Raw genomic sequence first — 26621 nt, 5'->3', positions numbered from 1 at the left:
TGTGGTATAGCCACCTATACTGAACAAATTAATACTGGAGTATAGGCTATTGAATAGCCTAAGTATACACAGCCAGCAGAAGAGATTACACTCTAAGTTGGGGGCATGATAGTTAAGTAATAAAATGATCATTTTCCATTGTTCTTTCTATGTATTGAGCTTTGGTGTTCCAGCCAAATAAAATTTAAGGAAGCAAATCTGTTTACACAAACTTAGAACATAATGAGATCTGATATCACCTTTAAGTTCAACCCATTGTAATAGGCTGTGGTTTCAAAGCACAAAATCAGCTACTTCATATACAAAAATAAGCATGAAAATTGAATTTCTCAAATATTTTATACTCTGCAGTTGGTATAACAAGTTATTTAAAATACATTAATGGAAAAACAATTTTACTGTGTACTGTCCCTTTAAGTAGATGAAAACATGAAAAATCATTTTATGCAATATTCATATTTAATAAAGGTTTTAACTGTATTTACTGTAAATATTTTACATTCCAATGTTCTGCACATAGCAAAATATGTTTTCTCTTGTTAAGTGTATCCAGTCCACGGATCATCCATTACTTGTGGGATATTCTCCTTCCCAACAGGAAGTTGCAAGAGGATCACCCACAGCAGAGCTGCTATATAGCTCCTCCCCTCACTGCCATACCCAGTCATTCTCTTGCAACTCTCAACAAAGATGGACGTAGTAAGAGGAGAGTGGTGTATTATAGTTAGTTTTTTAACTTCAATCAAAAGTTTGTTATTTTTAAATGGTACCGGAGTGTACTGTTTCATCTCAGGCAGCATTAGAAGAAGAATCTGCCTGTGATTTCTATGATCTTAGCAGAAGTAACTAAGATCCACTGCCGTTCTCACATATTCTGAGGAGTGAAGTAACTTCAGAGGGGGAATGGCGTGCAGGTTTTCCTGCAATAAGGTATGTGCAGTTAACATATTTCTAGGGATGGAATTTGCTAGAAAAATGCTGCTGATACCGGATTAATGTAAGTTAAGCCTTAAATGCAGTGATAGCGACTGGTATCAGGCTTATTAACAGAGATACATACTCTTATAAAAGTGTAATATAAAACGTTTGCTGGCATGTTTAATCGTTTTTTATATATGTTTGGTGACTAAACTTATTGGGGCCTAGTTTTTTTCCACATGGCTGGCTTGATTTTTGCCTAGAAACAGTTTCCTCAGGCTTTCCACTGTTGTAATATGAGTGGGAGGGGCCTTTTTTAGTGCTTTTCTGTGCAGATAAAAATACTGACAGAGACATTCAGCTTCCCTCTGCATGATACAGGACATCTCTGAAGGGCTCAAAAGGCTTCAAAGTCGTGTTTGAGGAGGGTAACAACCTGTGGCAGTTGTTGTGACTGTGTTTAAAAAAAAAAACACAAAAAAAAACAAAACGTTTTTGTCATTTATTATTCTGTTTTTGTTATTAAGGGGTTAATCATCCATTTGCAAGTGGGTGCAATGCTCTGCTGACTTGTTACATACACTGTAAAAATTTTGTTAGTGTAACTGCCTTTTTTCACTGTTATTTCAAATTTTGTCAAAATTTGTTTCTCTTAAAGGCACAGTAACGTTTTTTATATTGCTTGTTAACTTGCTTTAAAGTGTTTTCCAAGCTTGCTAGTCTCATTGCTAGTCTGTACAAACATGTCTGAAACAGAGGATACTTGTTCATTATGTTTAAAAGCCATGCTGGAGCCCCATAGGAGAATCTGTACTAAATGTATTGATTTCACCTTAAACAGTAAAGATCAGTCTTTATCTATAAAAGAATTGTCACTAGAGGGGTCTGTCGAGGGGGAAGTTATGCGGACTAACTCTCCCCACGTGTCGGACCCTTCGCCTCCCGCTCAAGGGACGCACGCTAATATGGCGCCAAGTACATCAGGGACGCCCATAGCGATTACTTTGCAGGACATGGCTGCAATCATGAATCTGTCAGAGGTATTAGCCAGATTGCCTGAATTGAAAGGCAAGCGCGATAGCTCTGGGGTTAGACGAGATACAGAGCGCGTAGATGCTGTAAGAGCCATGTCTGATACTGCGTCACAATATGCAGAACCTGAGGACGGAGAGCTTCAGTCTGCGGGTGACGTCTCTGAATCGGGGAGACCTGATTCAGAGATTTCTAATTTTAAATTTAAGCTTGAGAACCTCCGTGTATTGCTTGGGGAGGTATTAGCTGCTCTGAATGACTGTGACACAATTGCAGTGCCAGAGAAATTGTGTAGGCTGGATAAATACTATGCTGTGCCGGTGAGTACTGATGTTTTTCCAATACCTAAAAGGCTTACAGAAATTATTAGTAAGGAGTGGGATAGGCCCGGTGTGCCCTTTTCCCCACCTCCTATATTTAGAAAAATGTTTCCAATAGATGCCACTACACGGGACTTATGGCAGACTGTCCCTAAGGTGGAGGGAGCAGTTTCTACTTTAGCAAAGCGTACCACTATCCCGGTTGAGGACAGTTGTGCTTTCTCAGATCCAATGGATAAAAAATTAGAGGGTTACCTTAAGAAAATGTTTATTCAACAAGGTTTTATTTTACAGCCCCTTGCATGCATTGCGCCTGTCACTGCTGCGGCGGCATTCTGGTTTGAGGCCCTGGAAGAGGCCATCCATACAGCTCCATTGACTGAAATTGTTGACAAGCTTAGAACTCTTAAGCTAGCTAACTCATTTGTTTCTGATGCCATTGTTCATTTGACTAAACTAACGGCTAAGAATTCCGGATTCGCCATGCAGGCGCGTAGGGCGCTATGGCTCAAATCCTGGTCAGCTGATGTGACTTCAAAGTCTAAATTACTCAACATTCCTTTCAAGGGGCAGACCTTATTCGGGCCTGGTTTGAAAGAAATTATTGCTGACATTTCTGGAGGGTAAGGGTCATACCCTTCCTCAGGACATGGCCAAATCAAAGGCCAAACAGTCTAATTTTCGTGCCTTTCGAAATTTCAAGGCAGGTGCAGCATCAACTTCCTCTGCTTGAAAACAAGAGGGAACTTTTGCTCAATCCAAGCAGGCCTGGAAACCTAACCAGTCCTGGAACAAGGGCAAGCAGACCAGAAAGCCTGCTGCTGCCTCTAAGACAGCATGAAGGAGCGGCCCCCTATCCGACAACGGATCTAGTAGGGGGCAGACTCTCTTCGCCCAGGCGTGGGCAAGAGATGTTCAGGATCCCTGGGCGTTGGAGATCATATCTCAGGGATATCTTCTGGACTTCAAAGCTTCTCCTCCACAAGGGAGATTTCACTTTCAAGATTATCTGCAAACCAGATAAAGAAAGAGGCATTCCTAAGCTGCGTACAAGATCTACTTGTAATGGGAGTGATCCATCCAGTTCCGCGGACGGAACAAGGACAGGGGTTTTATTCAAATCTGTTTGTGGTTCCCAAAAAAGAGGGAACCTTCAGACCAATTTTGGATCTAAAGATCTTAAACAAATTCCTCAGAGTTCCGTCATTCAAGATCCAAGAGGGTCAGTACATGACCACAGTGGACTTAAAGGATGCCTACCTTCACATTCCGATTCACAAGAATCATCATCAGTTCCTGAGGTTTGCCTTTCTAGACAGGCATTACCAATTTGTAGCTCTTCCATTCGGGTTGGCTACAGCCCCAAGAATTTTTACAAAGGTTCTGGGCTCACTTTTGGCGGTCCTAAGACCGCGAGGCATAGCGGTGGCTCCTTACCTGGACGACATCCTGATACAGGCGTCAAGCTTTCAAATTGCCAAATCTCATACAGAGATAGTTCTGGCATTCCTGAGGTCGCATGGGTGGAAAGTGAACGAAGAAAAGAGTTCTCTATCTCCTCTCACAAGGGTTTCCTTCCTAGGGACTCTAATAGATTCTGTAGAAATGAAAATTTACCTGACGGAGTCCAGGTTATCAAAACTTCTAAATGCTTGCCGTGTTCTTCACTCCATTCCGCGCCCCACGGTGGCTCAGTGCATGGAAGTAATCGGCTTAATGGTAGCGGCGATGGACATAGTGCCATTCGCGCGCCTGCATCTCAGACCGCTGCAATTATGCATGCTCAGTCAGTGGAATGGGAATTACACAGATTTGTCCCCTCTACTAAATCTGGATCAGGAAACCAGAGATTCTCTTCTCTGGTGGTTATCTCGGGCCCATCTGTCCAAGGGTATGACCTTTCTCAGACCAGATTGGACAATTGTAACAACAGATGCCAGCCTTCTAGGTTGGGGTGCAGTCTGGAACTCCCTGAAGGCTCAGGGTTCATGGACTCAGGAGGAGAAACTCCTCCCAATAAATATTCTGGAGTTAAAAGCAATATTCAATGCTCTTCTGGCTTCTGGCCTCAGCTAGCAACACTGAGGTTCATCAGATTTCAGTCGGACAACATCACGACTGTGGCTTACATCAACCATCAAGGGGGAACCAGGAGTTCCCTAGCGATGTCAGAAGTCTCCAAGATAATTCGCTGGGCAGAGACTCACTCTTGCCACCTGTCAGCGTTCCATATCCCAGGTGTAGAGAACTGGGAGGCGGATTTTCTAAGTCGTCAGACTTTTCATCCGGGGGAATGGGAACTCCATCCGGAGGTGTTTGCTCAATTGGTTCTCCGTTGGGGCAAACCAGAATTGGATCTCATGGCGTCTCACCAGAACGCCAAGCTTCCTTGTTACGGATCCAGGTCCAGGGACCCAGAAGCGGCACTGATAGATGCTCTAGCAGGGCCTTGGTTCTTCAACCTGGCTTATGTGTTTCCACCGTTTCCTCTGCTCCCTCGTCTGATTGCCAAAATCAAACAGGAAAGAGCATCTGTGATATTGATAGCGCCTGCGTGGCCACGCAGGACCTGGTATGCAGACCTAGTGGACATGTCATCCTTTCCACCATGAACTCTGCCTCTGAGACAAGACCTTCTAATACAAGGTCCTTTCAATCATCAGAATCTACTTTCTCTGAGACTGACTGCATGGAGATTGAACGCTTGATCCTATCAAAGTGTGGCTTCTCCGAGTCAGTAATTGATACCTTAATACAGGCACGAAAGCCTGTCACCAGGAAAATTTACCACAAGATATGGCGTAAATATCTTCATTGGTGTGAATCCAAGAATTACTCATGGAGTAGGGTTAGGATTCCTAGGATATTGTCCTTCCTCCAAGAGGGTTTGGACAAAGGATTATCAGCTAGTTCTTTAAAGGGACAGATTTCTGCTCTGTCTATTCTTTTACACAAGCGTCTGGCAGAAGTTCCAGACGTTCAGGCATTTTTTCAGGCTTTAGTTAGAATTAAGCCTGTGTTTAAACCTGTTGCTCCTCCATGGAGCTTAAACTTGATTCTTAAAGTCCTTCATTCTATTGATATCAAACTTCTTTCATGGAAAGTTCTTTTTCTGATGGCTATTTCCTCGGCTCGAAGAGTCTCGGAGTTATCTGCCTTACATTGTGATTCTCCTTATCTGATCTTCATTCAGATAAAGTTGTTCTGCATACAAAACCTGGGTTTTTACCTAAGGTAGTTTCTAAAAAGAATATCAATCAAGAGATTGTTGTTCCATCATTATGTCCTAATCCTTCTTCAAAGAAGGAACGTCTTTTGCATAATCTAGACGTAGTCCGTGCCTTGAAGTTTTACTTACAGGCTACTAAAGATTTTCGCCAAACATCTAACCTGTTTGTTGTTTACTCTGGACAGAGGAGAGGTCAGAAGGCCTCGGCAACCTCTTTCTTTTTGGCTTCGGAGTATAATCCGTTTAGCCTATGAGACTGCTGGACAGCAGCCTCCTGAAAGGATTACAGCTCATTCTACTAGAGCTGTGGCTTCCACCTGGGCCTTTAAAAATGAGGCCTCTGTTGAACAGATTTGCAAGGCTGCAACTTGGTCTTCGCTTCATACTTTTTCCAAATTTTCCAAATTTGATACTTTTGCTTCTTCGGAGGCTGTTTTTGGGAGAAAGGTTCTACAGGCAGTGGTTCCTTCCGTTTAAGTTCCTGCCTTGTCCCTCCCATCATCCGTGTACTTTAGCTTTGGTATTGGTATCCCACAAGTAATGGGTGATCCGTGGACTGGATACACTTAACAAGAGAAAACATAATTTATGCTTACCTGATAAATTTATTTCTCTTGTAGTGTATCCAGTCCACGGCCCGTCCCGTCCTTTTCAGGCAGGTCTAAATTTTAATTAAACTACAGTCACCACTGCACCCTATGGTTTCTCCTTTCTCGGCTTGTTTCGGTCGAATGACTGGATATGGCAGTGAGGGGAGGAGCTATATAGCAGCTCTGCTGTGGGTGATCCTCTTGCAACTTCCTGTTGGGAAGGAGAATATCCCACAAGTAATTGATGATCCGTGGACTGGATACACTGCAAGAGAAATAAATTTATCAGGTAAGCATAAATTATGTTTTTTTTTGTATTTCTAAATAGATATTCCTATATATATATCTGTATATATCTATACATTTATATAATCATGTATAGATATACTATAGGTATAGATATAGATGGTATAAAAAAACATTGGATATATGTAGAAATATTTATTTAAAGGTACTGTCAACACCAGAATTTTTGTTGCTTTAAAAGATAGATAATCCCTTAATTACCAATTCCCCAGTTTTGTATAACCAACACAGTTATAATTATACACGTTTTACCTCTGTAATTACCTTGTATCTAAGCCTCAGCAGACTGCCCCCTTATTGCAGTTCTTTTGACAGACTTGCATTTTAGCCAATCAGAGCTGTCTCCATGGTAAATTCACATGCATGAGCTCAATGTTATCTATATGAAACACGTGAACTAATGCCCTCTAGTGGTGAAAAACTATCAAAATGCATTTAGATTAGAGGCGGCCTTCAAGGTCTAAGAAATTAGCATATGAACCTCCTAGGTTTAGCTTTCAACAAAGAATACCAAGAAAACATAGAAAAATTTGTGATAAAAGTAAATTGGAAAGTTGTTTAAAATTACATGCCCTATTTGAAACATGAAAGACCATCTTGCCTGATGAACCTTTAAATCCTAAATGGGATAGAGTTTGCGGACAGGGTGGTACCTTATCCTTCCCTGCTCCTGTTAGATGGCGAACATTATTAAGAATGAATGGGACAGGATTAGATTCCTTTTCCCCCTATTCTCCCTTTAACAAATTGACCACGTTCCTGGACTCTCAATGGAGTTTTGAGGTTCCTTCCCTATATGGGATGGCGTTATTTTCACCCTTGCTAAACGTACTACTATCCCGCTTAAGTATAGTTCTTAGTTTGAAGAGCCCATAGATAAAAGATGGAAACTCTGTTAAGAAAGAGGTTTCAATATACAGGATATTTATTTCAGCTGGCAGCAGCTGTTGCCGCGGTTATTGGAGAAACTACCTTCTGGTGTGACTCCTTATAGGATTTGATCAGGGTGGAGGATCCCCTCGACGTTACTCAGAAAGGATTTACGGTCTTGAGGGTTGTTAATTCTTTTATCTGTGCTGCTATTAGGCAATTTATTCACTTGAATGCTATGGCTTCAGTTTTTTCTGTTTAGGCCTGTTGGGCTCTGGCTGAAGTCATTGTCTGCGGATATGACTTCTAAGTCCAGGCCTGGACTCAATTATCTCCATGGTCACAGGGGGCAAGGGTGCTCTCCTACCGCAACATCCAAGGGCAAACCAAGAGCTCTTCGAAGCCAGCTCAGTCCAGGAATAGATCCAAACAGAGCTAGAAGCCTGCCGAATCTACGTCGGAATGAATGGGCGGTCCCCAGTCCTCTTCTGGATCGTGTAGGGGGCAGTATGTTGCTCTTTTCAGTTGCTTGGTTCAGGGACGTGCAGGATCCATGGGTCCTGGAGGTCATAGCTCAGGGTTACAAGAAAGGTTTTAAGTCTCAGCCACCCAAGGGCAGATACCTCCTGTCTTCCTGACCAGAAAGGAGGGAAGCCTTTCTGGGGTGTATTTGGGATCTGTCCTCTAGGAGTTATTGTCCCGGTGCCTATCGCAGTGAGAGGTTTGGGATACTATTTAAACCTTTTTTGTGGTCCCTAAGAAGGAGGGAACTTTCCATCAGATTCTGGACCTATAAAGCTTAAGCAGGTTTTTACATCTCCCCTCGTTTAAGATGGAGACAATAAGGTCCATTCTTCCCCTCGTTTGAGAGGGGTAGTACATGACCACGATAGATCTGAAGGATGCTCCCTTCTCGTACCAATCCTCAAGGATCACTTCCCGTTCCTAAGGTTTGCATTCCTGGACCAGCACTTCCAGTTTATTGCCCTTCCGTTTGGTCTAGCTAAAGAAATTTTTCGAAGCGTGGACCATTCGCAATATCTCCTCTGTCTTCTTCGATCCCATGGATGGCAGATAATCTAGAGAGAGTTCTCTTGTATAAAGTACCAGGGTAGAATTCTCTTGTACTATAATAGTCTCCATAAACATGAGAATATTTCTAACAGACTAGAGACGTTGCAAGCTAGCTTTAACATGTCTCATTAAGGCCATCTGTGGTTCGGTGTATGGAGGCGATTAGACTCATGGTGTCAAACTTGGACATATTTTCCTTTGCCAGGTTTCACCTCAGACTGTTGCAACTGCGCATGCTGATCTAGTGGAACGGCGATCATTCGGATCTGTCTCAACAGATTTCTCTGGACAACCAATTGGGAGAATTGCTCTCTTGGTGGTTTTGTCCGGATCACTTGTCCTGAGAGACGTCCGTCTCAAGACCATCTTGGGTGATTGTGACTATGGTTGCGAGCCTGTCAGGATGGGGAGCTTTTTGGGGTGCCAGGAAGGCACAGGGCCTCTGGTCTCAGGAGGTAAAGCTCCCTCCTGATCTCATTTCGGATCTTCGGGCAATATACAATGCTCTGAAGGCTTGGCCTCTGCTGGGTTCGTCCCAGTTAATCAGATTCCAATCAAACAATATATCCTCGATGGCTTACATCAACCATCAGGGGGAATGAGAAGCTCCCTAGTTTTTAGGGAAGTATCTTGGAGTCTGGTGTGGGGGAGACCCACATTTGTTCGCTGTCAGCGATCCACATTCCGGGTGTGGACAACTGGGAAGCGGATTTCCTCAGTAAACAATCCTTTTATCCGGGAGAATGGTCTCTCCATCCTGATTGTTTGCAGAGATTTGCAAGAGGAAGATCTTATAACATCTGAATACCATGTTACCCAGATAGGGGTTGAGGTACAGGGATCCTCAGACGGAACTAACAGATGCATTAGCGGTGCCCTGGAGGTTCAATCTAATTTATCCTTTCCGACCGTTACCACTACTTCCTAGTGTAGTAACGAGTCAAGCAGGCATCAGTGATACTGACTGCTCTGTTTTGGCCGCAAAGGATATGGTTCGCGGATCTAATGGGGATATCATCTCCTCCGTGGAAGTTACCTTGTCGCAGGGATCTGCTGATCAAGGTCTCTTTGTTCATTAATGTTTAAATTCTCTGAGGCTGACTGCGTGGAGATTGAACACTTAGTCCTAGCCAAGAGAAGGTTTTCTGAGAGAGTTATTTTTACTCTAATTCAAGCTCGTAAGCTGTTTGCTCGTCGCATCTATCATAAGGTGTGGAGGACCTACTTATTCTGTTCTCCAGGATGAACTGAAGTAGAGCTTTTCTACAAGTCCCTTGAAGGGACAGTTTTCGGCCCTGTCTGTGTTACTGCACAAGAGGTTTGCAGAGCTTCCAGATGTGCAGTCATTTGTTAAGGCTCTGCTGGGATCAGACCTGTGTTTAGATCTAAGGCTCCTCCTTGGAGTTTAAATCTTGTCCTTAAGGTTTTGCAACGGCTCTGTGGAGCCTATGCATGAAGTAGACATTAAATTGTTGTCTTGGAACGTTCCTTTTCTACTGGCTATTTCTTCTGCATGCAGAGTATCTGTGATTGCTGCCTTGCAATGAGTCCCTCCTTATTTGGCTTTTCATGCCGATAAGGCTGTTCTACGAACCAAGTTAGGTTTTCTTCCTAAGGTTGTGTCAATTTGCAACATCAATCAAGAGATTGTGGTTCCTTTCTTATGTCCTAATCCTTCTTCGTCGAAGGAACATTTACAACTTATTTTTGGATGTGTTTTGTGACTTGAAGTTCTATCTTCGGGCCACAAAGGAATTTAGACAAACCTCTTTCCCTGTTTGTTCTCTTTTCCTGGAAGCGTAGGGGTCAGAGGGCCTCTTTGACTTCCGTATCTTTTTGTCTGAGGAGTGTCATCCGTTTAGCATAGAAACGGCGGTACATAAGCCTCCTCTGAAGATTACAGCTCATTCTACGAGAGCTGTGGTTTCCTCTTGGGTCTTCAAAAATGAGGCCTCTATGGATCAGATTTGTAAGGCGGCTACCTGGTTCTTCTTACATACTTTTTCCAAAATTTTACAAGTTTGATGTTTTTGCTTCTGCTGAAGCAGCCTTCGGGGAGAGGTTTTCCAGGCTGTGGTGCCTTTAGATTAGGGTCCGCCTCTCCTTTTTCCTTCCCGTTAGCATTCCGTGTACTCTAGAGCTTGGGTATATGTTTCCCACAAGTAAGGAAAGCAGCTGTGGACTCTTCCCATATTAAGATGGAAAACATAAATTATGCTTACCTAATAATTTAATTTCCAACTGTATGGGAAGAGTCCACAGCTCCCGCCCGTGTTCTCCGGTGGTCGGCCCTAAATTTGAATTTTTTTCTTCTGGCAACTTTTTCACCCTGATATTTCTCTTACGGTTCCTTGTTCCCTCGGCAGAATGACTGGGGTTATGAGGAAGTGGGGGAGGTATTTAAGCCTTTGGCTGGGCTGTCTTTGCCTCCTCCTGGTGGCCAGGTTCAGTATTAACCACAAGTAAGAAATGCAGCTGTGGACTCTTCCCATACAGATGGAAATTAAGTTATCAGGAAAGCATTATTTATGTTTTTCATTTTGGGGTAGCGAACATGAGAATATGCGATCAGGTTTTTACACTACTTGGGTTTTTCCCCCACTTTTTTGCCCTATTGACTTCTATAGGGGAATAGGTTATCGTGCGTGATATTCTAATTTCAGCTGTTTGCGCTTGTCGGATCAGCGCAAGAGTGATAATTTTTTACTTTCAACTCATAATACGAGCGCAACCCAACACGCACAAAAAGTTTTCTTCTAGCGCAATTAGCACTCTAGTTAAATAGCTAAATAGTGCTCCACTCATTATCTGGCCCTTTATGTGGAATTACGTTTTGAGTTTAAAGGGACAGTCTAGTCAAAATTAAACTTTCATGATTCAGATAGGGCATGCAAGTTTAAATAATTGAGCAAATTAGATAATAGAAGTAAATTGGAAAGTTGTTTAGATATCCTTTGTTGAAGAAATAGCAATGTACATGTGTGAGCCAATCACACAAGGCCTTTATGTGCAGCAACCAATCAGCAACTACTGAGCATATCTAGATATGCTTTTAGGCAAGTGATATCAAGAGAATGAAGCAAATTAGATAATAGAAGTAAATTAGAAAGTTGTTTAAAATGACATGCTCTTTCTAAATCATGAAAGAAAAAAAAAATTGGGTTTCATGTCCCTTTAACATCCATTTAAAAGTAAGTTTCCATATGAAATACAGTTAAGGGGCCTTTTAGTTAAAAAAAACAACTTGTTCTTCATTAGAGCATGTAATTTTAAGAATATCAACCCTGGACTACAGTGTGTTTAACCCCCGCAAACATATGTATAAATATATAGTAGAAATACTGCTGGGGACTTGCAAAACACAGCTGGTCCTGAGCAGAAACTGACACTGAGCCAATCAGAACTAGTTCCACAGCTGAATCGCGCGACTAGCGCTGTTGATTGGATCAGCTGCGTTTTCTGCTCTGGGCCATCAATGCTCTGCGGGTCCAAGAACATTTACAGGAGTTAAACACACAGTAGTCTAGGGTCGATAGTTTTAAAATGACATCCTCTAATATATGACTTAACTAGAGTGGCCCTTTGATGGTGTGTGTGTGTATATATATATATATATATATATATATATATATATATATATATATATATATATATATATATATATATATATATATTTGTGTGTGCATAATGTTATATATATATATATATATATATATATGCTCTTGATCCTACGTAGGTATTCTTTTCAGCAAATGATTCCAAGAGAACAACACAAATTAAATAATAAAAGTAAATTGGAAAGCTGTTTACAATTGCATGCGCTATCTGAATCATTTCAAAAAGCAATTTTGTCTCTTTAAATATGACGAGAAGTGGCAGCAGTTCCTGTATGGAAACATATTTTCTTTCCTATGGCATGGGGAGTCCACGATTCATTCCAATTACTAGTGGGAATTCACCTCCTGACCAGCAGGAGGAGGCAAAGAGCACCCCAGCAAAGCTGTTAAGTGTCAATTCCCTTACCCATAACCCCCAGTCATTCTCTTTGCCTCTATCAGGAGAGGATGTGCGAAGATGGTGTCTGAAAAGAATTTAATCCTTTTATGGGTACTTTTCTTTGCAAGCAAGGATTGGGGTCAAGCTGGTTCCATGTCAATCTCTTTAGTAATGGTGGCTGAAAGCAGTTAGAAGGCGGCGAGGTAGTGTCTGCTTAAATTTTAAAACCAATGCTACCACTTTATAGAAAACCAGGGTTGGTTACTCTGTGTTTTTTTTTTTTTTAATCTTCACGTCCCTGTCAGCGACCGGTTGCGGCTGACACACTTGGAGCTGCTGTGACTGCACACCAGCAGAAGACCCATGGGGTAAATCTTTTTATATTTATTTCTAAAATAATTGGAGAAGATAAGGATGGAAAGTTACTTAATCGGGGACCTGGTGGGACCTGCTAGCCTTATGTAGGGTCACTATTTTTATATATATATCTTCTAGTTAAGATATGCTGCGGCTTAGCGGTAAACTGGTCTACAGCCAGTGTGAGGGATATTATGCCGCTAATTTTGCCTAATAAGGGGTCAGTTTACACAGTCAGACCCAGGCTGTATAGTGCCTCTATAAATGAATGAGTTATGACTCTTTTACTATGCCTGCATGGTCCGTTTTCAGGCACACGAACATATAGGGGTGTTATTTGGGACGGACCAGATCACTGCACCCAAGATTGAGAGTGACTTGCGATAAGGGGGTTTGTAAAATGCACTTGTTTTTTGTTTATCCCTTATTATGGGATTATGTCTAGTACAGGGTGCCCTGCTATGCGCTTTGTATTTGTTAAGGGTATTGGAAACCTTTTGTTTGTTGCATCTTTTTTCTACCAGCAGTGGTGGGGTTAAAACGTTTTTCCCGCCTTGAACCTGGTTATGGCCGCACGGCGTCTTTGATTAAGACACAAACAGATATCCTTATAAGGAATTCTGAGGTATTAATTCGAGTCCATTATCTGGACGGTCTATGCCTAAATCTTTAGGGTCATGATCCCTCCCGGCAGGGTAATTATGAGTCGGCCCTCTGAGAGGATTTAGAGGATACTGACTGCATGGTATGTGCAGTACCTTTATAAGGGCTATCTGTTGGCTGTTTAGAGGATCAGAACTCGGCGCTCCAGGTCTCTATCTGTGTGAGAATGCCAGACCTTCGGTTAGTGTTGACAGTAATTATAAAAGCTCAAGTCTGCGCTGTTGTTTGGGACGTGTCTCTCAGCCTTGGGATATTTGAGTTTTCTTAGGACACACTCATATCTAACAATAATAGCTCCCTGGTTTCAGAAGCGAGTGGGTTAATCTTTTAGCCATAAACCAGATTTTTGCCGCTCTTCTGTGTAATGTTGTGCTTGTGTGTTAATTTGCATAGCCCAATTTTATGGGTTTAGCTACATATTTTCACATAGAGCAGTTTTTTTTAATTTATAATCCTTTATGGATCTGTGATACAATAACAGGTGTCAGCACAGCGTTGCACGTTATTTCCTTTATTATATATTAGGCTATGGCCTCTTGAGACTCGGAGCTTACTACAGACAGTGTGTATTTTCATCTGTGGCAAATGATAATGGCTATGTTCAGAGCTGCACAGAAAGTCTGTGTTGTATGATTTAATGTAATGTTTTTTCCATGCTATATCAGCTTATGTCAGTAAGCTTTTTGATGTATGAGGATAACATTTGTGTAATCTTCAAATGTTATTTTGTTGGCGTAGTATGCCTCCTGGTGGCGTATGAAGGTATTACATTGCAATTATTTTATTGCATCTAGACACAGCAATATACAGTAGGTTTACAGTTAGTACAGACTGATGATCTTTCTTATGTCTAAAGATCTGTCTCATAACTATATAAAACATGTATTATTCCATGTTTCATCACATCTGCCTGTGACATTTTTTATTCCAGGCAAATCATATATATATATATATATATATTCTTGGGTGCTCTTACAACACTTATAGGTTTACTTTATGTTTTCCTTTGAGCTCTTTTTCATAATCTCTTCCATATGGGATTCTGAAATGTCTGTGACATCATATTTGTCCAAAAATTTATTTTCTCGTTCCTTTAGTTTCTTCAAGGGACAGGTGTCTTCCTCTTCTTTTTCCAAGCTGGAGCAATTCAAGATTTTATGAGGATCCGGTTAAAGTGAAGGTCAATTTCGATTAATTAGTGCCCGGTTTTTAATAAACCTATTGAAAACAAGGGCACTTTAATTCATCAAGGGCCGGAAGCCTCTTCTTACGTCAAAAATGATGAGTCCGGCTTCCTCCAATCACGGCTTTCCCCCGGGGGGATCATGGCCTGCGTGATTGGAGGAAGCCGGATTCGTCATTTTGGACCCGCAAAGAGGGCTTGCGACGGGTAGAGGATGCGCTGCAGCGGCTGTCAGGATTAAAAAGTAAGTTTTTGAAGAAAATGAGTGAAATGTCAATTTTGATTAATTAAAGTGCCCTTGTTTTTAAAAAAAAAAAAGTTTTATTGATGTAAAAACAGCAGTACAGAAAATGCAGTCAATGGTTACATAAAGTGTGGCATACATTGTCTGGTATCTGTATCATTACAACTAATCAAATATTACATCAAGGTAAAACAGAAGGTCAATACTGGAACCTTGTAGCCATTTTCCTCACAAAGTCAGGTGGTCTATTCGACCTTCTTAAACTAATTTCATTTTTCAACATTTATTTGAGATAGATCAATCTTTCTAGAGCCTGCTGAGGGGGCTCTAAATTTTTATCACATCTCAGTATTCTGGGGAAAAGCTGTGCTTACTATTTTATCCAGCAATGCTTATTCGTTGGGGAAAGTGCCTATAGTAAGGCAAGGGAAAGGGGTATCAGAGAGGGAAGAGAAGGGCAGAGGAGAGAAATAAGGGGAAAAAAAAAAAACACGGCCAGGTATCTCAATATCATATCAATTAGATTGCTTTGTTCCACATTGCCAGCATGTATTAATGAGTTTCTAGTTTCAGAGTTTTAAGATAGTGGTATCTTTCTAGTGTGAGTAGGTCTGAGACCTGTTGCCTCCAGTCCTGTGCCGATGGTATATCCCTGGACTTCCATCTACCGGGAATAAGATTCTTAGCCCCTGTCAACATAATCAACAGGAGAGATAATTTGGCTTTATCTTTCATTTTAGGTAAGGAACAGAACAATAGGCTCTCTGGAAGAGGTGAAATTTGTACTTGTAAAATGTATGAAATTTGAGAAAAAATGATTGACCAAAAGGATTGCAGTCTCGGACAGGACCACCAAATATGGAGAAGAGTACACTCCTCTCCGCATCCTCTCCAGCAAGTGTCACTCAGAGAGGGAAAATTTTTTATGGAGCCTAGAAGGAGTAAGATACCATCTGCACAGGAATTTTAGGTGTACTTCTTGGATGGTGGCTGATACTGATGATCGTTTCTTCTGTTAAGTGTGATCAGTCCACGGGTCATCATTACTTCTGGGATATTAACTCCTCCCCAACAGGAAGTGCAAGAGGATTCACCCAGCAGAGCTGCATATAGCTCCTCCCCCCTACGTCACTCCCAGTCATTCTCTTGCACCCAACAACTAGATAGGAGGTGTGAGAGGGCTATGGTGATTATACTTAGTTTTATATCTTCAATCAAAAGTTTGTTATTTTAAAATAGCACCGGAGTGTGTTATTACCTCTCTGGCAGAGTTTGAAGAAGAATCTACCAGAGTTTTTGCTATGATTTTAGCCGGAGTAGTTAAGATCATATTGCTGTTTCTCGGCCATCTGAGGAGAGGTAATCTTCAGATCAGGGGACAGCGGGCAGATGAATCTGCATAGAGGTATGTAGCAGCTTTTATTTTCTGACAATGGAATTGATGAGAAAATCCTGCCATACCGATATAATGTCATGTATGTATACTTTACACTTCAGAGAATTACACTGTAAGAAGTACATAAAGCTGTTTAATAACTAGAAATTATGTTTAACGTTTTTGCTGGAATGTAAAATCGTTTTCATTTGCTGAGGTACTGAGTGAATAAATGTTTGGGCACCATTTTTCCACTTGGCAGTTGCTTAAATCTGTTTTTTTCTGTCAGTTTCTGTTCTCCCTCACTGCTGTGTGTGAGGGGGAGGGGCGGTTTTGGCGCCTTTTCTATGCATCAGTTTTTTCAGTCAGCAGCTCATTGTATTTCCTGCATGATCCGGTTCATCTCTACAGAACTCAGGGGTCTTCAAACTTATTTTGAGGGAGGTAATTTCTCTCAGCAGAGCTGTGAGAATTATAGTTGACTGTGATAAAAAAATGTTTATTCTGTAATTGTTTCCTGCTTTCAGAATTTGTTATCTTTGCTATTGGGATAAACCTTTGCTAAAGTTGTGTTGTTTACAAGGATTGAGGCTATAACTGTTTCAATTTATTAATTTTCAACTGTCATAGATTTTCTGTGCTTCTTAAAGGCACAGTACGTTTTTTTTTTTTTTTTTTTTAATTGAATTGTATTCCAAGTTGCAAGTTTATTTGCTAGTGTGTTAAACATGTCTGATTCAGAGGATGATACCTGTGTCATTTGTTGCAATGCCAAAGTGGAGCCCAATAGAAATTTATGTACTAACTGTATTGATGCTACTTTAAATAAAAGTCAATCTGTACAAATTGAACAAATTTCACCAAACAACGAGGGGAGAGTTATGCCGACTAACTCGCCTCACGTGCCAGTACCTGCATCTCCCGCTCGGGAGGTGCGTGATATTGTAGCGCCGAGTACATCTGGCCGGCCATTACAAATCACATTACAGGATATGGCTTCTGTTATGACTGAAGTTTTGGCTAAATTACCAGAACTAAGGGGTAAGCGTGATCACTCTGGGGTGAGAACAGAGTGCGCTGATAATATTAGGGCCATGTCAGATACTGCGTCACAGGTTGCAGAACATGAGGACGGAGAACTTCATTCTGTGGGTGACGGTTCTGATCCAAACAGACTGGATTCAGATATTTCAAATTTTAAATTTAAACTGGAAAACCTCCGTGTATTACTAGGGGAGGTGTTAGCGGCTCTGAATGATTGTAACACAGTTGCAATACCAGAGAAAATGTGTAGGTTGGATAAATATTTTGCGGTACCGACGAGTACTGAGGTTTTTCCTATACCTAAGAGAATTACTGAAATTGTTTCTAAGGAGTGGGATAGACCCGGTGTGCCGTTCTCACCCCCTCCGATATTTAGAAAAATGTTTCCAATAGACGCCACCACACGGGACTTATGGCAAACGGTCCCTAAGGTAGAGGGAGCAGTTTCTACTTTAGCTAAGCGTACCACTATCCCGGTGGAGGATAGCTGTGCCTTTTCAGATCCAATGGATAAAAAATTAGAGGGTTACCTTAAGAAAATGTTTGTTCAACAAGGTTTTATATTGCAACCCCTTGCATGCATTGCGCCGATCACGGCTGCAGCGGCGTTCTGGATTGAGTCTCTGGAAGAGAACATTAGTTCAGCTACTCTGGACGACATTACGGACAGGCTTAGAGTCCTTAAACTAGCTAATTCATTCATTTCGGAGGCCGTAGTACATCTAACTAAACTTACGGCGAAGAATTCAGGATTCGCCATTCAGGCACGCAGGGCGCTGTGGCTAAAATCCTGGTCAGCTGATGTTACTTCTAAGTCTAAATTGCTTAATATACCTTTCAAGGGGCAGACCTTATTCGGGCCCGGGTTGAAAGAGATTATCGCTGACATTACAGGAGGTAAAGGCCATGCCCTGCCTCAGGACAAAGCCAAAACTAAGACTAGACAGTCTAATTTTCGTTCCTTTCGTAATTTCAAAGCAGGAGCAGCATCAACTTCCTCTGCACCAAAACAGGAAGGAGCTGTTGCTCGCTACAGACAAGGCTGGAAACCTAACCAGTCCTGGAACAAGGGCAAGCAGACCAGGAAACCTACTGCTGCCCCTAAAACGTCATGAATTGAGGGCCCCCGATCCGGGATCGGATCTAGTGGGGGGCAGGCTTTCTCTCTTCGCCCAGGCTTGGGCAAGAGATGTCCAGGATCCCTGGGCGCTAGAAATAATATCTCAGGGATACCTTCTGGACTTCAAATCCTCTCCTCCAAGAGAGAGATTTCATCTGTCAAGGTTGTCAACAATCCAGACAAAGAAAGAGGCGTTTCTACGCTGCGTACAAGAGCTCTTGTTAATGGGAGTAATCCACCCAGTTCCACGATCGGAACAGGGACAGGGGTTTTACTCAAATCTGTTTGTGGTTCCCAAAAAAGAGGGAACTTTCAGACCAATCCTGGACTTAAAGATCCTAAACAAATTTCTAAGAGTTCCATCGTTCAAGATGGAAACTATTCGAACAATTTTGCCCATGATCCAAGAGGGTCAGTACATGACCACAGTGGATTTAAAGGATGCTTACCTTCACATACCGATTCACAGAAATCATTACCGGTATCTAAGGTTTGCCTTTCTAGACAGGCATTACCAATTTGTAGCTCTTCCATTCGGATTGGCTACGGCTCCAAGAATCTTCACAAAGGTTCTGGGCACTCTTCTGGCGGTACTAAGACCACGAGGAATTTCAGTAGCTCCGTACCTAGACGACATACTGATACAAGCTTCAAGCTTTCAAACTGCCAAATCTCATACAGAGTTAGTACTGGCATTTCTAAGGTCACATGGATGGAAGGTGAACGAAAAGAAAAGTTCACTCGTTCCACTCACAAGAGTTCCCTTCCTGGGGACTCTTATAGATTCTGTAAAAATGAAGATTTACCTGACAGAGGACAGGTTAACAAGACTTCAAAGTGCTTGCCGCACCCTTCATTCCATTCAACACCCGTCAGTGGCTCAATGCATGGAGGTAATTGGCTTAATGGTAGCGGCAATGGACATAGTACCCTTTGCTCGCCTACACCTCAGACCACTGCAACTGTGCATGCTAAGTCAGTGGAATGGGGATTACTCAGACTTATCCCCTTCTCTGAATCTGGATCAAGAGACCAGAAATTCTCTTCTTTGGTGGCTTTCTCGGCCACATCTGTCCAGGGGGATGCCATTCAGCAGACCAGACTGGACAATTGTAACAACAGACGCCAGCCTTCTAGGTTGGGGTGCCGTCTGGAATTCTCTGAAAGCTCAGGGACAATGGAGTCAGGAGGAGAGTCTCCTGCCAATAAACATTCTGGAATTGAGAGCAGTTCTCAATGCCCTCCTGGCTTGGCCCCAGTTGACAACGCGGGGTTTCATCAGGTTTCAGTCGGACAACATCACGACTGTAGCTTACATCAACCATCAGGGAGGGACACGAAGCTCCCTAGCTATGATGGAAGTATCAAAGATAATTCGCTGGGCAGAGTCTCACTCTTGCCACCTGTCAGCAATCCACATCCCGGGAGTGGAGAACTGGGAGGCGGATTTCTTAAGTCGTCAGACTTTTCATCCAGGGGAGTGGGAACTTCATCCGGAGGTCTTTGCCCTAATACTTCGACGTTGGGGCAAACCGGAGATAGATCTCATGGCGTCTCGACAGAACGCCAAGCTTCCTCGTTACGGGTCCAGATCCAGGGATCCAGAAGCAGTCCTGATAGATGCCCTGACAGCACCTTGGGACTTCAGGATGGCTTACGTGTTTCCACCCTTCCCGATGCTTCCTCGATTGATTGCCAGAATCAAACAAGAGAGAGCATCAGTGATTCTAATAGCACCTGCGTGGCCACGCAGGACTTGGTATGCAGATCTGGTGGACATGTCATCCTGTCCACCTTGGTCTCTACCTCTGAAACAGGACCTTCTGATTCAGGGTCCCTTCAAACATCAAAGTCTAACTTCTCTGAAGCTGACTGCTTGGAAATTGAACGCTTGATTTTATCAAGACGTGGGTTTTCTGAGTCAGTTATTGATACCTTAATTCAGGCTAGGAAACCTGTTACCAGAAAGATTTACCATAAGATATGGCGTAAATACCTATATTGGTGTGAATCCAAAGGTTACTCTTGGAGTAAGGTTAGGATTCCTAGGATATTGTCTTTTCTACAAGAGGGTTTAGAAAAGGGTTTATCCGCTAGTTCATTAAAGGGACAGATCTCAGCTCTGTCCATTCTGTTACACAAACGTCTGTCAGAAATTCCTGACGTCCAGGCTTTTTGTCAGGCTTTGGCCAGGATTAAGCCTGTGTTTAAAACGGTTGCTCCACCATGGAGTTTAAACCTTGTTCTTAATGTTTTACAGGGCGTTCCATTTGAACCCCTTCATTCCATTGATATAAAGTTGTTATCTTGGAAAGTTCTATTTTTAATGGCTATTTCCTCGGCTCGAAGAGTCTCTGAGTTATCAGCCTTACATTGTGATTCTCCTTATTTGATTTTTCATTCGGATAAGGTAGTTCTGCGTACTAAACCTGGGTTCTTACCTAAGGTAGTTACTAACAGGAATATCAATCAAGAGATTGTTGTTCCTTCTTTATGCCCAAATCCTTCTTCGAAGAAGGAACGTCTACTGCACAACCTGGATGTAGTCCGTGCTCTAAAATTTTACTTACAGGCAACTAAGGAATTTCGACAAACGTCTTCTCTGTTTGTCGTTTACTCTGGGCAGAGGAGAGGTCAAAAAGCTTCTGCTACCTCTCTTTCTTTTTGGCTTCGTAGCATAATTCGTTTAGCTTATGAGACTGCTGGACAGCAGCCTCCTGAAAGGATTACAGCTCATTCCACTAGAGCTGTGGCTTCTACTTGGGCCTTTAAGAATGAGGCCTCTGTTGAACAGATTTGCAAGGCTGCAACTTGGTCTTCGCTTCATACTTTTTCCAAATTTTACAAATTTGACACTTTTGCTTCATCGGAGGCTATTTTTGGGAGAAAGGTTCTTCAGGCAGTGGTTCCTTCTGTATAAAGAGCCTGCCTATCCCTCCCGTCATCCGTGTACTTTTGCTTTGGTATAGGTATCCCAGAAGTAATGATGACCCGTGGACTGATCACACTTAACAGAAGAAAACATAATTTATGCTTACCTGATAAATTCCTTTCTTCTGTAGTGTGATCAGTCCACGGCCCGCCCTGTTTTAAGGCAGGTAATATTTTTTAATTTATACTCCAGTCACCACTTCACCCTTGGCTTTTCCTTTCTCGTTGGTCCTTGGTCGAATGACTGGGAGTGACGTAGGGGGGAGGAGCTATATGCAGCTCTGCTGGGTGAATCCTCTTGCACTTCCTGTTGGGGAGGAGTTAATATCCCAGAAGTAATGATGACCCGTGGACTGATCACACTACAGAAGAAAGGAATTTATCAGGTAAGCATAAATTATGTTTTTGTTACCTGGAACACCTTTTTCCAAGATTTGCGATCAATATCTTGGGATAACTCTCTGTTCCAAGCGGTAGTGTATGACGGAAGGGTTGTAATATCTGTGATGGAGGTGAGTTTGTATAAGAGGGATATTAAGTGTCTGGGGGTGATCGTCAAGGTACAGATTTTTCCTGTGCGCTGCTTTTAGTTGTGCGTGCATTCTAAAGTGTTTATTCTCCATTACAAACTGGACAGATCCAGTTTTTAAGCTATATGGTTTCTTAATACGATAGCTCCCTCAAAGTGCCCTTGTTTTTAATAGGATTATCAAAATTGACCTTCACTTTAAGCTTGGAATCAAGGAAAGCAATCTGAGATACTTTTGATTTATGTCAGCATGATGGGGCTGCCCCCGATCTAATATAAGTTCTGGTAGGCGGCAGACTTTCCTTCTATTGTTATACCCACAAGGTCTTCAATTCCTGGGACAGGGATCTGGTTCCCTCAATGGCAGATTTATTCTGTCTAAATTAATCTGCTATATAGGTGAAGAGAAAGGTCTTTTTAATCTACAGGACCTATCTTCTCAGGAACTGATGGTTTCTCTTCCTGTGGCGGAACAGGGTCTAGGATTTTTTTCTTTCCTCTTTTGTGGTTTCCAAGAAGGTGGGATCTTCCCGACCCATGTTGGATTTTACATGTCTTAAATTAGTTCTGTTCTTCACTTAATTCAGAGGAGTCAGTTCTTGACTTCCTTTGACCCGAAGGACTCTTATCTTCATGCTCCTATTCACAGGGTAAATTATCCTTCCCTGTGGGTTTTCCTTTGTAGTCAAACACTTTCCGTGGTGTTGTCCTTCAATTTGACTTTGCTACAGATCCTCAAATCTTTTCAGAGATTCTAGAGGTCCTTGTGTGGCGGTGATCAGATTTCAGGGAATATTGGTGGCTCCTTTCCTGGACAACTTTTGGGGTCAGTCGCCATCTTTTGGTACTCAGATCTCATTTTGAGATGCTTTTGCCTATTCTACTTTTCCTCGGATGGAAAGTGAATCTGGAGAAGGTTCCCTGGCGCCACTCACCAGAATGTTTTCTTGGGTATGAGTATAGATCTTTGTACATGAGGATTTTTCTGTCAGAGGTCAGAATATCCAATTTTCTTTTTCTTGCATGTCTCGTCTGTCTTTCAGAGACTCAGTATATGGAGGTAATTGGTCTAATGGTTGCTTCCAGGGATATTACTTCTTTTGGTTGTTTCTTTATGAGACCTCTTTAGGTAGGCATGCTCGGTCCATGGATCGTAGTCCTCTTGGATCTTTCCCAGAGAATAGTTCTAGTCTCCCTATCTAGAGATCCTCTGTCTTGGTGGTTTTCCCGGTGCCACTTGTCTCGAGGTTCATACTTCTGAAAACTTCAGGGGTGATTGTAACCTTAGATGCCAGCCGGTCGGGCTGAGGAACAATTTGGAGTCCTTTATCACCTCAGGGTTTTTGGGTTAAAGAGGAGTTTTTCTTTACCATAAATCTCAGAGTTGAGAGCTCTAACAGCCTGGCCTCATCTTGGTTGGGTCCGGTTTATCGGATTCCTATTGGACATCTTCTCGGTGGAATACATCTTCCACCAGGAAGGATTTCAGTTTTCGTTAGCTATGAAGGATGTCTCGCATTTTCAGTGAACGGAGTCTCCCTTTTGTCTCCTCTCTGCCTTCCACATCCCAGGATTGGTCTACTGGGAAGCGGATCTTCTGAGCAGGCAGACCTTTCATTCCGGGGAGTGGGCTCTCCACCCGGAAGTATTCTCAAGGATATCCCTCAGGTGGGAGGTGTTAGATTTGCTTCTGATGGTGTCGCACCCTGAGGGGGTTTGGAGATACAGATCTCCTCCTCCACTCGCAACTTCTGATTGAACGTCTAGTCTTAGCTAGGCGTGGTTTTGTTTGAGATGGTCATTGATACCATGTTTCTGGCATACTCTCCTGTTTATCTCGAGATTCACCATACGGTATGTTTATATACCTTTTATGGTGTGAATTGAGAGGTGTCTCTTTTAGAGTAGTGTGAGGGTTCCTTGAATTTTGTCCTTTCTTCAGGATGGCCTGGCGAACAGGTTTATCAGTCGGTACTTGGAGGTGTCAGATTTCTACTCTGTCTATGTCTCTGCTCTAGGTCTGGCATATCTGCCAGATGTTCAATCTTTTGTGCAGGCCTTGGTCAGACTCAGGCCTGTGTTTTTATCTTGTTCCTCCTCCTCCTCCTTGGAACTTTAATCTTGTTCTTATAGTTCTGAAGCAGTCTCCGTTTGGTTTCTTCTTGCTTTTCGTTTGCCTGAAGAGTTTTCAGCGTTTCATTGTGATCTACTTATTTTATTTTTATGTGGATAAGCGGTCCTTCGTTCTTCTTTGGGTTTTCTTCCTAAAGTGGTATTGGATCGCAACATCAATCATGTAATTGTTTTACTTCTTTTTGTCTGTATCCTTCTTCTCAGTATTATTGTCTATTATTCAATCTAGATGCTGTATGTGCTCAAAGATTTTTTTTCTACAGGCGAATATAGATTTTTGGCAGTCTTCTGTCCTGTTAGTTTTTTTTTTTCACTGGTAAGCGTAAGGGTCAGTAGAACTCTTCTGGGAGAGTTGCGGCTCATTCCACTAGGGCTGTTTCTTCTTCCTGCGCTTTAAAAAAAATGAAGCATCTGTGGTGCTAATCTGCAAGGCGGTCATTTCTTCCTCTTTGCATATTTTTTCCAAATTCTATTAATTTTGATATTTTTGCCTTGGCTGAGGCTTCCTTTGGGAGAAAAGTTCTTCAAAAGGTGGTGCCTTTGGTTTAGGTCCGCTTGTCTATTCTTCCTTCCTTTTATTTTGTGTTATTTAGCTTGGTATTGGTTCCCACTAGTATTTGGAATGAATCGTGGACTCCCCATGACATAGGAAAGAAAACAAAATGTATGCTTACCTGATCATTTTTTTTCTTTCCAGGCATGGGGACCTTTGTTTAAATTCAGATAATGGCTTTTTTTGTACGAACCTCAGGCACCTCTATACCTTTGTGTTATCTTCCTTTTTCCATTTCCCTTCGACCGAATGACTGGGAGTTCTGGGTAAGGGAAGTAACACTTAACAGCTTTGCTGGGGTTCTCTTTGCCTCCTCCTGCTGGCCAGGAGGTTAATTCCCACTAGTAAATGGAATGAATCGTGGACTCCCCATGCCTGGAAAGAAAGAAATTCATCAGGTAAGCATAAATGTTGTTATTTCTAACTTAGTGATGACATGACTTAATTTTTTTCACTTGAGGGATGAGATATAAAAATGACAATTTAATTGGAATAAAACAACACAAATAGGTTGGTGCATATTAGGAAAAGAAGAGAAATGGGATAGTTACTGGAGACACACAAAAAAACCTGGTAGCGCCATACTGTGGCTTCTAGGCCTTGGGACTGTACAAGTGTTGTCATAGAAACCATTTCATTGCTAGTGACATCATTAGGTTATTTGTGATTTACCTGCTATGAATAAGTAAAATAAGGGTGGGATATTTTCATGCTTACTATAGTCTATAAATATGTAGGTACACTTCAAATATAAATATTTTTTTCTATATGGTTTCTAAGCTTATCTGCAGAAGCATAAACAATAAGGTTATTTGAATTTGCATTATGCCTTCAGAATTTCACGATTATGAAATGCAAAGAGAAAGTTTTGTTGTTTGTTAATAAAGAAGTCATTGATAAACTCCTCATGTAAACATATATTCTTTTTTTTTATGAAATGTTAAAAAAATAAAAACTAACTTACCTGCTTACTCTATTGTTGATGGATACATAACAAGTTTTTAGCAACAAACACAAAGCAACTCATTAGATGGCATAGCATGTTATTAGCATATGTATATGCATATCAGCAGCGGGGGGGTCACTAGGCAAGTTTAATTTTTTTTGGGCTGATCCTTCTGTGTTACACAGTTAGAAAATGGACAGTTATTATATTTAAACATATTGATAACATGCTTTGTATATTAGCATATTAGACAGATTAGCACATAATTCTATATATTGTTAAACTTTACAATAATAATTCCTACCTGGTTATATGTTGTTAGAGCTCTGTGATGATACATCTTCATGTATATAACGATGTGGCGACAAAAACAAAATAGTATAAACAAGACTGCATTTTAGCACAATATAAAAAGTGTCTTTAAGCTAAAAGAATTCACCATTAAACTCTGTTTTATTTTCTTCTGTTATGTGTGATCAGTCCACGGGTCATCATTACTTCTGGGATATTAGCTGCTCCCCTACAGGAAGTGCAAGAGGATTCACCCAGCAGAGTTGCTATATAGCTCCTCCCCTCTACGTCACCTCCAGTCATTCTCTTGCACCCAAAGACTAGATAGGAGGTGTGAGAGGACTATGGTGATTATACTTAGTTTTTAGAACTTCAATCAAAAGTTTGTTATTTTACAATAGCACCGGAGCGTGTTATTACCTCTCTGGCAGAGTTTGAAGAAGAATCTACCAGAGTTTTTCTTATGATTTTAACCGGAGTAGTTAAGATCATATTGCTGTTTCTCGGCCATCTGAGGGAGGTAAAAGCTTCAGATCAGGGGACAGCGGGCAGTTGAATCTGCATTGAGGTATGTCGCAGTTGTTATTTCTGAATGGAATTGATGAAAAAATCCTGCCATACCGTTATAATGAACATGTATGTATACTCTACACTTTAGTATTCTGGGGATGGTATTTCACCGGAATTACTCTGTAAAAGTACATTAAACCTTTTATTAGGTATTTTTCATGTTAAACGTTTTTGCTGGAATGTAGAATCGTTTGCATTAATGAGGTACTGAGTGAATAAGTATTTGGGCATTATTTTCCACTTGGCAGTTTGCTTGTGTTAATTATGACAGTTTCGTTTCTCTCTCACTGCTGTGTGTGAGAGGGAGGGGCCGTTTTTGGCGCTCTTTGCTACGCATCAAAAATTTC

The 26621-nt window shown here is 41.7% G+C and overlaps 1 protein-coding gene across 1 annotated transcript in view; it reads left to right on the top strand.

Annotated features, from left to right (window-relative positions):
* The window catches only part of TBK1 (TANK binding kinase 1), a 355855-nt gene that overhangs the window by 235107 nt on the left and 94127 nt on the right, over positions 1–26621 (top strand). The window lies entirely within an intron of this gene.

Source organism: Bombina bombina, chromosome 6 (genome assembly GCF_027579735.1).
Source record: "Bombina bombina isolate aBomBom1 chromosome 6, aBomBom1.pri, whole genome shotgun sequence".
Taxonomy (NCBI): domain Eukaryota; kingdom Metazoa; phylum Chordata; class Amphibia; order Anura; family Bombinatoridae; genus Bombina; species Bombina bombina.
This window is presented reverse-complemented; position numbering and strand designations above follow the sequence as displayed.